The sequence below is a fragment of the Eretmochelys imbricata genome, chromosome 15, assembly GCF_965152235.1.
Source record: "Eretmochelys imbricata isolate rEreImb1 chromosome 15, rEreImb1.hap1, whole genome shotgun sequence".
Lineage (NCBI taxonomy): Eukaryota > Metazoa > Chordata > Testudines > Cheloniidae > Eretmochelys > Eretmochelys imbricata.
In genome coordinates this window covers 10,513,529-10,522,543 of record NC_135586.1, presented here as the reverse complement: position 1 = coordinate 10,522,543, position 9,015 = coordinate 10,513,529, and the positions used below count along the sequence as shown (strand labels likewise).

Below are 9,015 nucleotides of genomic sequence, written 5' to 3'. Positions count from 1 at the left end.
AGCCACTCCCAGGCTTTATTCAGGCCTAATGTGATGGTGTCAAGTTTGCAAATTAATTCCAGTTCTGCAGTTTCTCGTTGAAGTCTGTTTTTGAAGTTTCTGTCTTTGAAGAATGGCTGCTTTTAAGTCTCTTGAGTGTCCAGGGAGATTGAAGCGCTCTCCTACTAGTTTATGAGTGTTACAATTCTTGATGTCTGATTTGTGTCCATTTTATTCTTTTGCATAGACACAGTCTGGTTTGGCCTATGTACATGGAATCAAGTTCACGCAAGTTAAGAAGGAAGGTAGGATACATCTGGGGTCAGGCTTAAGGCACGATACATCTGGGGTCAGGATACATCTGGGGTCAGGCTTAAGGCACAGGATACATCTGGGGTCAGGCTTAAGGCACGTATCAGGCTCACGAGATACATACATAGTATGTAACCAGCATACACCCAGATTGGGGTGTGGGAGTTCTTAAAGCATCAGTGATATGCCACCCAGAGAATATAGTGAGAATCCAAGTCAGTACTGGGTGTACCAAATTCAACTAATTCTATTTTTTAACCACAATAGTCTCCCCAAGGGGAGGTGCACCGTTCCTGGAGGTACTGCAATACCAGGTCGATGCGTGGAGTGGATGGAGCAAGCTCCTATTCCATCTCCCTGTTCCAAAAATCCATTTAATATATAGTCCTTCAGATAGAGGACGTATCAGATATTAAACTGATAAGAACAGATACTACACTTGATCTTAGCCAAAAGGCCGAGAAGCGATAACCATACGCTGAAAAACGAGGCAGCCCTACCTCTGCCACAGCTTTCTATGTCACCACGAGGAGCTCCCAGACAGGGACCAAGTGCCCTCAATGAGACTTTGACAACTAGGAAACTCTCAGTGACAATCGCTCCCCCTAAATGACTCCAATGTAATAATTCAAGCAAGAACTCAACACACAAGTCTGCTCAAGGACCGAGAATTCTTTCAGTCTGGTTACTTGGGTTCATCTCGCTGCTTTCCCTGGCTGCTGCCGCATACTCCTAAATTGCATAAACCCACCCACTTCCTTGTGACGTACTCAGTCACTGTTAACTCTTGCAGCAAAACAGATCAAAGAAAATGTGAGCAAGCGCTATCCGGCCGGGGTGGCCAAACTGCGTGCGGCTCTTTTACAGTTACAGTGCGGATCCTGGAGCTCCACGTTTCCCCCTACCCGTTCTCCACCTACCACAGACTGGGGACGGGGAGCTCAGGGCTTCTGCCCTGCGGCAGAGTAGTGGGGCTAGGGGCTTCTGCTGGAGGAGACTGGTGCCTGCCACAGATAGCTCAGTGGTTTGAGCATTGGCCTGCTAAACCCAGGGTTGTGATCCTTGAGGGGGCCATTTAGGGATCTGGGGCAAAAATTGAGGATTGGTCCTGCTTTGAGCAGGGGGTTGGACTAGATGACCTCCTGAGGTCCCTTCCAATCCTGATATTCTATGATACACTTTCGCTGCACAGAATGCTTAGGGCAGATTGCTTTTCTTGCAGCATTTTCTAGGCAGACTTCTCTCTTCGTGTTCCCTTCGGTCTCCCCAAGGACCGCTCATTTATCTTGAGAAAACACAGAGGACGCACACAGTGACAACAAGCCAAAGAGAGAATGGTAATCTTTAGACAGGCATGGAGAGAGTGAGGAAAATCTAGCCTATAGTCAAGCAAATATAATAACTAGCCTATAAATCTTATATGCACATGGTTTGAAAATAACTTGCTCACCAAGTACTCAGGATATTTTGATATAGATAGATCTAGATCTTCCTTCGCTTCTGTCAAAACCCTCTATTTATCCTTTCGTCAGCACTCTGATGTTTACTGTGAAGTTTCCCAAAACTGATTGAGGGAAGCCAAAACAAATGTATCCTCTTCAAGATCCGCTCGACTCAAGTCCATAAGACGATCGCCTGCAAGCTCAGGCACGTGAAACGTGGATGGCTCATGAAGCAGAAAGCGGCGTGCGCACTAAATACACTATTGTACGGATCAGAAGAAAGAAAACACACGAACACTTAAGAAGACGAAGAAAAACAGGAACGAAGGCACTATACGACTCAACGTGCTGGACCGTAAACCAAAGACGGCGCCCTTCCGGGTATTACCAGCCAAGGGGGACGCTACCCATGACCTCGCTCCTAGGACGAGTCCCGTACGAGTATGAGCTTGGCAGGATTGCTTCCTGACACTGCCGTCTCTGACCTCACATTTCCTCCAATTTTACTGGGGCTGAGGTTATTTATTTAAATGAGTTCTGAAGGCACGGTCAGAATTTTACCAGTAGCAGCTGGCCGACAAAACGCTGCCTTAGGAGACTGACAGCAGACTTACTTGTAGAAATACTAATTTTACAAGTGCAATTCCCCCTTCCCTCAGCCCTGGCCTCGCACCTGTCAATAATGAACAATTAGTAAAGGGTAGGGGTTTTTGTCTAGCCAGATGTGTATATTTGTCATATGTGAACGAAAATCTCCTCCTCTTTTTCCCTTATCTCCTTTATTTATCAACCGATCTTGATAAAATTTGAAATGGAGACAGTTTTTTCTTTTTTAGAGGCCTCTCCTATTGCGAGGCCCTAAGCTGTTCCTTAGTTAGCTTATGCCTGAAACCGGCCCTGGCCCCTGTGCTCTACGGTAGCCCCAATGCTCTTTTCTGCTCTCCCATAACTCTCTCAAACAGACAATCAGGCTTGCCTCAGGTACTTACTCCCTTGCAGTACCAGTCCAGTTCCTTGCTGACTCTTGTCTAACCACTGCCCCTACACCCTATCCTGAGCTGATTCCGTTCCCAACGCTCCCGCTCAACTCAGGAAAACCAAGAATTAAGAGGTAAGCTGTGCAGGGAAATCCTGTTGAGGGTAGTTTTCTGGTGGTGGGGTGGGTGGCACGACGCATTCCAAAGCATGGAGTAATAGAGACAAATACCTAAATTAGATATAAAAATAGAGCTGGATAAATTTAAGAGTGGGATTGTATTATGTGAGAACAAGGCTTCCAAAAGCCACTCTCAAGTGACCAGAGGAACTAGCGAACAGGAGCAGCTAACATGAGTTTTGCGAGGGAGTTCTCCAGGTGAAGGAGGAACAACAACGTGACCCCCTAGGGTGTGTTTGGGGGTGTGTGTGTGTGGGGGGGGTGCTTACTGAAGTCTATAGTGCGCATAGGCGGCCAGTTCTAGGGGCCCGTAGTGCCTGGGCACCAGGAATATTCCTGGCCAGGGGTGACAGTAACTCTGCAGACTTACCTGTATGGGGGCTGTGGCCAGTTCCGGCCCCCGGGAGGGGTGGGGCTGGGCTGGGGGGGTCAGCGTCCCCCAGCCCGCCCTTGCAGGTCGCCTGAGCCACACCACCCGGGGCGCCAGTGGCGGTAAGAGCTATTACCAGCAGGAGAGTGAGTTTGTGTGTGTATGGGGGTGGGTTTTTGGAGGGGGGTGAGGGAGTGAGAGAACCTGGATTTGTGCAGGAAATGGCCTAACTTGATTATCATGCACATTGTGTAAAGAGTTGTCACTTTGGATGGGCTATCACCAGCAGGAGAGTGAATTTGTCGGGGGGGGGGGGGTGGAGGGTGAGAAAACCTGGATTTGTGCTGGAAATGGCCTAACCTGATGATCACTTTAGATAAGCTATTACCAGCAGGACAGTGGGGTGGGAGGAGGTATTGTTTCATATTTTCTGTGTATATATGAAGTCTGCTGCAGTTTCCACGGTATGCATCCAATGAAGTGAGCTGTAGCTCACGAAAGCTCATGCTCAAATAAATTGGTTAGTCTCTAAGGTGCCACAAGTACTCCTTTTCTTTTTGCGAATACAGACTAACACGGCTGTTACTCTGAAACCTATGTATGTATCTCGTGAGCCTTGTAACCGATAAGTGCCTTAAGCCTGACCCCAGATGTATCCTACCTTCCTTGTTAACTTGCGTAAACTTGATTTCAGTGCCCCTCTCCCAGGTACATAGGCCAAACCGGACTGTCTCTACGCAAAAGAATAAAATGGACACAAATCCGACATCAAGAATTGTAACACTCATAAACCAGTAGGAGAGCGCTTCAATCTCCCTGGATACTCAACAAACACACTTAAAAGCTGCCATTCTTCAAAAACAAAAACTTCAAAACAGACTTCAAGGAGAAACTGCAGAACTGGAATTAATTTGCAAACTTGACACCATCACATTAGGCCTGAATAAAGCCTGGGAGTGGCTGGGTCACTCCAAAATGTAATTTTCCCTCTGTTGATACTCACTCCTTCTTGTCAACTGTTGGGAATGGGCCACATCCACCCCTGATTGAATTGGCCTCCTTAGCACTGACCGCCCCCCCCCACCCCCACACACTTGATAAGGCAACTCCCATCTTTTCATGGGCTGTATATTTATACCTGCCTCCTGTATTTTTCACTCCATGCATCTGATGAAGTGATACTTACTTTTTAGAACCTGGATTAAACAACTGTGTGAATTAATTAGACTTGGTTGTATTCTTCTCCCCACCCAACGTATGTTCCATGGATCTTGATTTGTGAGACCATGTGAAGGCACTAGGTGTCCTACTACATGCAGAGGTCCCCGTCCTGATTTTTTTTTTTTTTCAAACCTACTATAAAAATTCTAACTCATGATACTTACCGTCTCCTTCTTAGGCTGTGACTTGGGACAGGCCACTTAACAGGGGTGGGAGCCTGCAGCGTGAAGATTAAGCTCATCCACAGGAGCTTTGTGATGAGCGTACATGATCTAGTGCTTGTGGCAGGCTTTCCCACTGTGAAGTGCTCCTCGTTACTCTTCCATTCACTCTCTTTTTGTGGGGATCGATTTACCCCTGCCAGGCACTCAGTGAGAGAGTTGCTTCCCCCGCCCTTGCAGTTGTTTATTTTTCTACCAAGCTTTGAAATCCGAACCAGCAGGTAGCGCCATCGCTCCACAGCCGACCCTAGAGAGGGGAAAGTGAAGTCTGCTCTGCAGGCTGAGCAGCGCCGGCTGTTGGGACCCACAGGGTGTGCAGTCGACGGGCTCCTCTGCCCGGCATCGTAGCTATAAGCCTAGTACCTGTTCCAGCACCACGCCCCCACGTAGACTCTATTCCAAATAAAATCAACTTGGTTCCCCCAAATTACGACTCTGCTTGGATGAAAAGCGTCTTCTTCCATCTCCGGTTTTCCATGTATTACCCATGGATGGCATCCTCCAGGGTCCTCTCCAGCATGGTTCTCGCTCTCGGAGTGATGATGGTGCGCTCGGTGTTCTTGACCCGTGGCAGCAGGACTCCCAGCTCCCGACGTTCCTCACACCACATCAAGTAGCTGCCGATATGCTTTTCCAGCTGTTGTGTTGCATTGCAGGCATGAGTCCAAAGTGGAGCAAAGACTCCACCGTCTCTTCCAAATACGGCTTCCAGGCGACCTCTTGGCTGGAAGGGGCCACGGCGATTCGCTTCCCGATGATGTCACGCACAGCACTCGCCACAAGGTTCCTCACCGTAGCATCCAGGCACATCGAAAGATGGAACGCGCAAGTGATCGCCGCAGCGTCAGACACATCACCCCTTCGAGGGATGTTGGTGCCTCCCTACCTGTGCTCGTTACTAGCCCTCCAAGGGAGTGACAGCCTCTTCTTCGCCAGCTGCCTTATGGAGCTGTTTGCCTTGTTGAGAGGTACCTTTGCCACAGCAGTTAGCACCAGGAAACCAAGATCTGTATTTTTCAGGAGTTGTCGTACCAAATCCTGTCCTTGCCTGGGGCTCTCCTGTGTGTCTTCATGCGTCTGTCACTATTTGCTGTGCTGTAAAGTCAACTTCTTCCAGCACCACTTCATGGCTGAGCTGGGGCAGGGGAGAAAACCATCTTGAACGCTGCATATCGTTCGGGACTACACGGTCAAGCACAGCCATGGAGTATGAAAAGAGTCTCTCGGATGGGATGGCACGGTAGGATGAGGGCCCGTCCGAGAAGCTCCCTCATAGCCTTAGGACGGTTTGACCATTATTGCTTCTGAATCCTGGAATCTGCTGTCGGATCATAGTGGTGACTCAGGTGTTTCTTCTCCCGGCTTCCTGGCTGTAGTTATATCTAGACGCAGGGGCTCTGTGAGAATTCGCTGTGTTCCCCTGATTTCCATTCTTCCCCGATGGAATTTCTGCAGACAGGTCTTTAGTGAGCCTGTCTACAAGGCGGTCAAAGTCACTGAAGGATTCTATCCCCCATCCCACTCAACTCCTTCAGAGCTACAGCCAGGAAGAGATGGTCCAACAACTTACTGCATGGTGTGCCATGTTGTAGCAGTCTGCCGCCGGCCTGTAGGCCAGGTAATCATACATCCTACGTTCAGTGCAATAAACTGGATAGCCCCCACTCTGTTGCTGGACTTCTGCCTGCATTCTCTTTTTACTGCTGCAGCTCTTTCCTTTCTTCTTGTTTTTGTTTTCATCAGGGGGGTTTTATTTACTTAAACTTCATTAACATTCTTTAAACTTATCTTCTCCTCTCCCTCCCCCCCCCCCGCCCACTCCCCTCTAATCTCCCTCAAAACTTTCCTGTTCCCTAGTTCCCCTGGTCCCTTAGGAGCAGGCTTTTTAAAGTCTTCTTCTCCCTGAGGAGCCCCACCCACCGATTAAGAGTTAGCACCCACCAAAGGGCTTGGCCATCAAAGCCTTCTTAAGAAGCTCTCAACTTGCCTAGCAGGTCTCCAGGCTCAGCACAGGGTCCCTCAAAGGACCAGACCACACTATATACTTCCTTCAAGCAGCAAGCACACAACGGAAAAGCCAGGGACCATAGGTGCTGACTCTGCGGGTGCTCAGCACTCAAGAGCCAGAGCTTCAATGTAGAATGTGATCAGTTCTGTGCTGCGAACAACTTCTGCCCTTTGGGCAGGGAGTTTGATTGTAAACAGAGGCAGGGTGATTAATTACAAGCCTTTTGTAATCTTAAATTAAGTTAAGGATGGCTAGATCATGAAAGCATTCCCAGGCGCTCTAGTAAAAGATAGGAAACAAAGGGTAGGAATATATGGTCCATTTCCAGAATGGAGAGAAGTAAATAGTGGTTTCCCTGAGGGGCTTGTACTGGGACCCAGTCAACAGATTCATAAATGATCTGGGAAAAGGGGTAAACAGCGAGGTGGCAAAATTTGCAGATGATACAAAAAACTACTCAAGATAGTTAAGTCCCAGGCAGACTGCAAAGAGCGACATAAGGATCTCAGGTTTCAGAGTAACAGCCCTGTTAGTCTGTCTTTGCAAAAAGAAAAGGAGTACTTGTGGCACCTTAGAGACTAACCAATTTATTTGAGCATGAGCTTTCGTGAGCTACGAGCTGTAGCTTACGGAAGCTCACGCTCAAATAAATTGGTTAGTCTCTAAGGTGCCAAAAGGATCTCACAAAACTGGGTGACCTGGCAACAAAATGGCAGATGAAATTCAATGTTAAATGCAAAGTAATGCACCTGGCAAAATATAATCCCAACTATATATCCAAAATGATGGTGCCTAAATTAGCTGCTACCCCTCAAGAAAGATCTTGGAGTCATTTGCAGTACTTCGGAAGCACTGTGTTTCCAGCTTACTGCAAATGTATAAGAAGCCTTCTCGCTGTGCCTCTATCATCCTGAACTCATTCTTCAGCTTCAGAAGACTTCAGAATTATCTCCAGTCATCAATGGGACAGACACAACTGAATAACGTAGCTGGGCTTAACATGCATCAAAACAATACCAAGGGACCTAGATGTAAATAAGATTGCTGACCCTTTCATCCAGAAAGCGACAGTGATCCATAATGTCTTCAAACTGGGACGTTAGTGAAGACCGCTTTTAAGTAATTGCAATGATTTTAATCTACTGTAATTCATAGCAGTGTAATTATGTATGTAATTCAAAACAACTTAATTTTTAAAAGAGTAAAGATAACAATGAGAGACACATTCAGTAACTAGAATAGAATAGACGTGTGCAGTATAAATGCTGACAATTGCTTCCCCCAAAAACTGGCAGAGTGCCCCCTTCACCCTCCCTCCGCAAATACACACACACACACACACACCTCTTCCAAAGCCTCCCCCAGTCAGCACCTGTGCTACAGACAACAAACTCCCCCCAAGGGTCACGTAGTTGCTCCTCCTTCACCTGGAGAACTGCCTCCCAAAAGTCAGGTTAGCTGCTCCTGTTCCCTAGCTCCTCTGGTCGCTTAGGAGCAGACTTTTTAAAGACTCGTTCTCCACGATTAGCCCCAGCCCCGAGTGAAGGGTTGGCAGGTCCTACAGGGATGGGGGGATGAAAGCCTCGAGAACATGCTCTCAGCCTTGCATTGCAGTCTGCTAGGCTCAGCGCAGGCTCCCTCAAACAAGCCAAGCACACCACACACACAACCACACACACACCAACCACAAACTCACCCCATGGGCTGAAAGTTTCCTGTTCCCAAGCGTCTCTCATCCCTTAGGAGCAGGCTTTTTAAAGACTCGTTCTCCCTGAGGAGCCCCAAACCCTGCTAAGGGTTGATGGATGCTCAAGGGCTTGGCCATCACAGCCTCCTTAAGAAGCTCTCAACTTTCCTAGCAGGCCACTAGGCTCAGCACAAGTTCCCTCAAACAACAGACCACACTATATCCTTCATTGAAGCAGCAACCACACTACACCACACACACACACACACACCCACCCCAGAGAGAAAAAACTCACCTCAAGGGTCATGGACCTGCTCCTCCTTCATCTGGTTACCTGCCTTGCAAAACTCACATTAGCTGCTCCTGTTCTCTAACTTCTCTCCTCCCTTAGGAATGGGCTTTTTAAAGCCTTGTTCTCCCTGAATAGCCTCACCCCCTGGTTAGGGGTTGATGGGTGGTAAAGGGCTTGGGGATGAAAGCCTCCTTATGCAGCTCTCCACTTGCAAAGCAGGCCCCATCCATGCCCTGACGAGGTGTGAACTGCCTCTCTGTTCTTGGAGAGTTTTTGCATGGGCTTGCTTTAAGCAAGGAGGATATATTTTCAGCCTCATAACTATAT

The 9,015-nt window shown here is 48.1% G+C and overlaps 1 non-coding gene across 1 annotated transcript; it reads right to left on the bottom strand.

Annotated features, from left to right (window-relative positions):
- Window positions 1–568: 568 nt before the first annotated feature.
- On the bottom strand, window positions 569–760 carry LOC144275894 (U2 spliceosomal RNA). The gene has a single exon (XR_013348127.1). It is a non-coding gene; the product is annotated as a U2 spliceosomal RNA (small nuclear RNA).
- Between the last annotated feature and the right edge of the window lie 8,255 nt (window positions 761–9,015).